The sequence below is a fragment of the Ursus maritimus genome, unplaced genomic scaffold (assembly GCF_017311325.1).
Source record: "Ursus maritimus isolate PB19 unplaced genomic scaffold, ASM1731132v1 scaffold_12, whole genome shotgun sequence".
NCBI lineage: Eukaryota > Metazoa > Chordata > Mammalia > Carnivora > Ursidae > Ursus > Ursus maritimus.
The window spans coordinates 14,969,015-14,975,325 of record NW_024423564.1 but is presented as its reverse complement, the minus strand read 5'-3'; the positions used below and the strand labels follow the sequence as shown (position 1 = coordinate 14,975,325).

At 40.1% G+C, this 6,311-nt stretch overlaps 1 pseudogene; it reads left to right on the top strand.

Annotated features, from left to right (window-relative positions):
- The first annotated feature begins 5,256 nt into the window (after window positions 1-5,256).
- On the top strand, window positions 5,257-5,951 carry LOC103674974 (annotated as a pseudogene).
- Window positions 5,952-6,311: the final 360 nt, after the last annotated feature.

Sequence of the window (6,311 nt, the reverse complement as noted above, 5' to 3'; positions counted from 1 at the left end):
CAGGTCAAAAGTCTGAAATCAAGATGTAAACAAGGTCACTTTCTTCTGGAGGCTCTATAGGGGTATCTTCTCCTTGTCTCTTTCCCAGTTTCTAGTGGTTGCCAGCAATCCTTAACTTCTAGCTGCATCATTTCAGTCTCTGCTTCCATTATCACATGGCCTTCCATGTGTCTCTCTATGTCTTTACATGGTCTTCTTAAAAGGACACCAGTCATTGGATTAAAGGCCAACTAGTATGGGCCCTAGTATGACCTCATCTTAACCAATTACATCTGTAAAGACCCTACTTTCAAGTAAGATCACATTCTAAGGTTCTGGGTAGCCATGAATTTTGAAGGGAACACTACCCAGTACAAGTAGTAATGCTATTTTGTATATCTTGAAAGAAATCTTAAAAGAGAAAAAATAAGATGGTTCTCCTTTATGGAAATAATATGGACACCGAATATATTATATTCAGAATAGACAGACACCAAAATACACTCAACTGAGTCTTTTTATGCTACTTTATTTTCACATTCATGTGTATATACCTTACCTTGTTCCATAATGGTTTTGAGGTATCTTACAATAAAAACACTTAGTAATGTGCACAATATAAAATGTATGTGGCTCACTATCAATAAACAGTGTATACTTTTTGTTGAGACCCAGAAGAATTAGAGACTTCGCAATAAATGAAGATAAAACCCTCTCTATAAATGCAATCCCCAAAATTCCATCACATAAAATTCATAATTGCATTATTGCAATGTTAAAGAAAGGAACCCTTTTCAATCTTCCAGTTACTATGTGTTTTAATTTATTTTCATTTATGAGATGCATAAGACATAGAACAATTATTATTGAGAAAGCCCCAAATAATCATAAAGTCATTTTCTGAAACTTGACCCTGCAGAGAATAATACCTTTAATGGGTCCTTACTTGAGAATTGCAGCCAGGTGGAGGATGGGAGCCAATTGTCAATTAAGTTCTATCTGAATTCATATTATGTCGAAGACATTATCACAATTCTTAGAGTAGAAAGTCAAGACCAAAGAATGCTAAACTATACATGATAAAGGGAAACATTATCAGTAGCACAATTCTTATCATCAGACAGGAGAGAACGCTCATCAGCTCCTTGGGAGAACCAAAATTTTATGTAGCAATGAGTTGTTTAAAAAATGTCTCATTGAGTCATGAAAGAAGGTAATGTCCTTCAAAAATTCCTAAAGTAATTGCAATAACAGGAAAGTCAGCTTCTTGTCAACAGTTTTGCTAAAGTGGCGACCATAATGCTAAAACACAACTCAGCCAAGGCAGTTTTTGGAATGGCTAAGATAATACAACCCCAATAATTGTGTCAGCTTATTCCAAGGACAGAACTGGAAGAGTAACTGAAACAAATATCCTTCAAACACACCTCCCCAAATATTACTCCTCCACCTGGCCTTTTGGGATGTGTGGGGTGGAAGACTCTGCCAGCTTGCCCTCACTGATGAGAACCCAGAAAGCTAATATTCTGAGCTGCTAGATTCAGACATTCTTTAAAACCAAGTAGGCAGAGGACTTCTGGGAAAGATGGCAAAGTAGGAGGATCCTAAACCCACCTATTCCCACAGATACAACTAGATAACACCACATCCCTGTAAATAACCCAGAAAATGGCCCAAACACTGACAGAACAGACTTTCCACAGCTAAATATAGATAAGAAGCTGCACTGAAGAGGGTAGGAAGGGCAGAGACATGGTCCGAAGTCAAACAGACATGTGGAACTGCCCAGGAAAGAGAAGAACATGGCAGATGCAGAAAGGGCAGAGGACCAGACCCCACAAAAGGCACCCCAGACACAGGGGATCTGCACAGGGAAGAGAAATCCCCATAACATTTGGCTCTGAAAACCAGAGAGGCCTAAAAATCAGTGGGGCTTAACACCTAGAAATTTAAAAACCAGCAGTCTTGGCTCTGGGAGAGCCAAGAGGGTGGAGTCCCCATCCATAAAAACACAGCATAATAAACATCCCTGCTGAGATACAGCATAGAAGTAGCAGTTTGAAAAATGTGTGAAATATACTAGAAGAAGAATCTCAGAGAATGTGCTGCAGGGGCAGGGATCTTTGGGAGACTTCAAGAATAAGAACTGACGGACACCATTTCCCTCCTCTGCCCCACAGCCTAGGTACATGGACACTTGTGGGAACCAGTGCAACACCAATACTCTCCACCTTGTTTGCTAACAGTGAGCCCTGCCCCCAAGAGCCTTGGCAATGCACCCCCTCTGATCAGGCCGGGCAGGAGTTTTCCCAGGCAGCTGCAGGTCCCTTTCTGCAGCAGACTACCACAGACCTTGTTAGCACCATGTACCCTGCCCCCACTTTCTCCTGCAGACCTTCCCTTCCAATATTTTCTTGGCCTGAGCCCATCTGAAGTGGTGCCATATGCCTGGCAGTGTGAAAGCCATCCTGACAGGGGCCAGCACCACTCCAAAAATGACTCTTGTCCCAGGGAAAGGGGAAAATAACCACACACTCCAGTTTGACTATGGACCCAGCAGTGGGCTGGGGGCAGACATATGGTCTGAATGTGGGCCCTGCCCACCAACACAAGCTTTTCAGGAGACAACACAGGTAAAGCACCCAGGAATTTGGTGCTACTGCATCTCTGACAAATACCGGGTATGACTCAACACAAGACCAAGGTGGCACCAGACTGGCCCACTGACAACACAAGGACCAAATCTTGCCCACAACAAGCAAAGTGAGCTATTGCAGATGACTGGACTGAAGGAAAAAGTGGCTCAGCCACAACACCAAGTCACACACAATACACATGGGAGATAGCCCTGAAGCACCAGGTTCTGGTGAACAGGGGGCATTGCACTGCAGGGCACTATAGTTCCTCTTCTTCTTAAGACCACCCCTTCAAAAGCTGGAGATGTAGCTGATGTTCCTAATACACACAGATACAGAGAGTTAGGCAAAATGAGGAGACAGAGAACTATGTCCCAAATGAATTAACAGGACAAAATCACACCAAGAGGCCTAAATGAAATGGAGATAAATAATATGCCTGATAGAGAATTAAAGTAATGTTCACAAAGGTACTCACTGGACTTGAGAAAAGAGTGTTGGATATCAGTAAGACCATTAAAAAGAGGTAGAAAACATATTTAAAAATCAGAGATGAAGAACTCAATTAAAACTACACTAAATGGAAAAATAGTAGACTAGAGGAAGCAGAAGAACATCAACAACCTGAAGGACAGAGTAATAGAAAGCAATTAAGCTAAACAGGAGAAAGAAAAATAATAATAAATGAAAATAGACTGAGAAAATTCAGTAACACCATACAGCATAATAACATTCACATTATAGGGATCCCAGAAGGAGAAGAGAGAGAAAAGGGGGGAGAAAAATTTCTTGAAGAAATAATTGCTGAAAACATACTGAATCTGGGGAAAGAAACAGAAACCCACACCTAGGAAGTAGGAGCCCTGAACAAAATCATCCAAGAAGGCCACACCAAAACACATGGTAATTAAAACAGCAAAAAGTGATAAAGGGAGAATTTTAAAAAGAGGAAGAGACCAGAACAGCTAAATACGAGGGAAACCCCATAAGACTATTAGCTGATTTTTCAGCAGAAATTTTGCAGGCCAGAAGAGAGTGGCATGATATATTCAAAGTACTGAAAGAAAAAAACTTGCACGAGTGCCTGAGTGGCTCAGGTTGAGCATCTGACTCTTGATTTTGGCTCAAGTCGTGATCTTGGGGTTGTGGGATCAAGCCGTGTGTTGGCCTCTGTGCTCAGTGCGGAGTCTGCTGTCCCTCTCACTCCTCCTCCCCCCCACTCATGCTCTCTCCCTCTCTCTTTCAAATAAATAAATAAATAAATAAATAAATAAATAAAATCTTTAAAAGAAAAAGAAAAAGAGGAAAAGCTGCAGCCAAGAACATTCTCTCCAGCAAAGCTAACATTCAGAATAGAAGGAGAGATAAAGAGTTTCCTAGACAAACAAAAGTTAAGGAATTTCACACCACTGAACCAGCCCTACAAAAAAATGTTAAAGGGGACTCTGAGTGGAAAGAAAAGGCCATAAAAAGGAGTAAGATAGATAGGAAGCACAAAAGCAATAAAATTAAGTATAGCTATAAAAAATCAGCCAAGAGATTCACAAAATAAAAGATGTAAAGTATGACACCATATACCTAAAGTATTGGGGTGGGGGGGAGAGGAGTAAACAATGGATTCAAATTTAAGCAATGATCAACTGGATATAGACTGCTATATGTAGAAGATGTTATATACAAACCTTATGTAAACCACAAATCAAAACCCAGTAATAGATATGCAAAAAATAAAGAGAAAAGGATGCAAGTATATCACTAAAGAAAACCAGCAAATAATAAGGGAAGAGAGCATGAGAAGAAAAGAACAGAGAAGAACTACAAAAACAATCATAAAACAAGTGACAAAATGAGAATAAGTTCTCACCTATCAACAATTACTTTGAAAGCAAATGGACTAAATGCTCCAATCAAAAGACATAGGATAATGGAATAGATTTAAAAAGCAAGACACATCTATATGCTGCTTACAAGAGACACTTTTTAGACCTAAAGACACATGCAGATTGAAAGTGAAGGGATGGAAAAACATTTATCATGCAAACAGAAGGGAAAAGAAAGCCAATAGCAATACTTGTATTGGGCAAAATAGACGCTGAAACAAAGACTATAGCAAGGAACAAAAATGGACATTATATAATAATAAGGGAAACAATCCTACAAGAAGATATCACAATTGTATATATTTATGCTCCCAACATGGGAGCATCCAAATACATAAAGCAGCTAATAGCAAACATAAAGGAAGCAATCAATAGTAATATAATAATAGAGGGGACCTTAGTACCCCACTCACATCAATGGATAGATCATCCAAACAGAAAATCAACAAGGAAACAGTGGCTTTGAATGACACATTGGACCAGATGGACCTAACAGATATATTCAGAACATTCCATCCTAAAACAGCAGAATACACATCCTTTTCAAATGTACATGAAATGTTCTCCAAAATAGATTAGGCCCAAAACAAGGTTCAACAAATTCAAAAAAATCAAAGACACACCCTACATCTTTTCCAACCACAGCGCTATGAAACTAGAAATTAACCACAAGAAAAAATCTGGAAAGAACACAAATACATGGAGGCTAAACAACATGCTACTAAACAATGAATGAGTCAACCAAGAAGTCAAGGAAGAAATCAAAAAATACATGGAGGCAGGGTTTGGGGCCTGCCCGGGAATGTCTTGTGCCCAGCTAGCTGAGACGGGGTCTCCACTCCTCCCGGCTCCACTGGTGTCTGAACAGCCTGAGGCTCGCCGTGTTCTGAAATGGCCGAGCAGTGGGACCAGACTGTCAGGTACGACACCCTGCAAGAAATCCAGAGCACAACCACAGCAAGAGCACCTGGTTGATTCTGCACCACAGGGTGTATGATTTGACCAAGTTTTTGGAGGGGCATCCTGGTGGGGAAGAAGTGTTAAGGGAACAAGCTGGAGGGGATGCTACTGAAAGTTTTGAGGATGTGGGACACTGTACAGATGCTAGAGAATTGTCCAAAAACTACATCATTGAGGAACTTCATCCGGATGACAGAACAAAGATGACCAAGCCTTCGGAAATTCTCATTACTACTGCTGATTCTAATTCCAGCTGGTGGACCAGCTGGGTGATCCCAGCCATCTCAGCACTGGTGGTAGCCCTGATGTATCACCTCTACACAGTGGAAGATTAAACACATTCTCAGAAGCCAATGAAAAAAAAGACTGCTTTGGACCAGGGAGAAAGAAGCCAGTGTTAACTGCTCCAACGGACAGAAGCCCTCACTTGAAAAAATAATTTTAATATACCTGTTTCCCTTTTCCCCTACTTTAAACCAAACCAAAAAGAGCTCCTCTGTTCTTTCTACTCCTGAACTCTTAGAATGTGCCTTTTGTTCATCAAATTTTTTGATGTTCCATCACCACATAATTTACTTATTGTAGGCATGATCTTTTAAAAATATATCTGGCTTTTAAAATTAAAAAAGAAATACATGGAGGCAAATGAAAATGAACATACATTGGTCCAAAATCTCTGGGATGCAGCAAAAGCTGTTCTGAGAGGGAATTTTATAAATATTCAGGCTTACTTCAACAAGCAAGAAAAATCACAAATAAACAACCTAACCTTACATCCACAAGAGCTAGAAAAAGAATAAACAAAACCCAAAACCAGTAGTAGGAAGGAAATAATAAAGATTAGAGCAGAAATAAA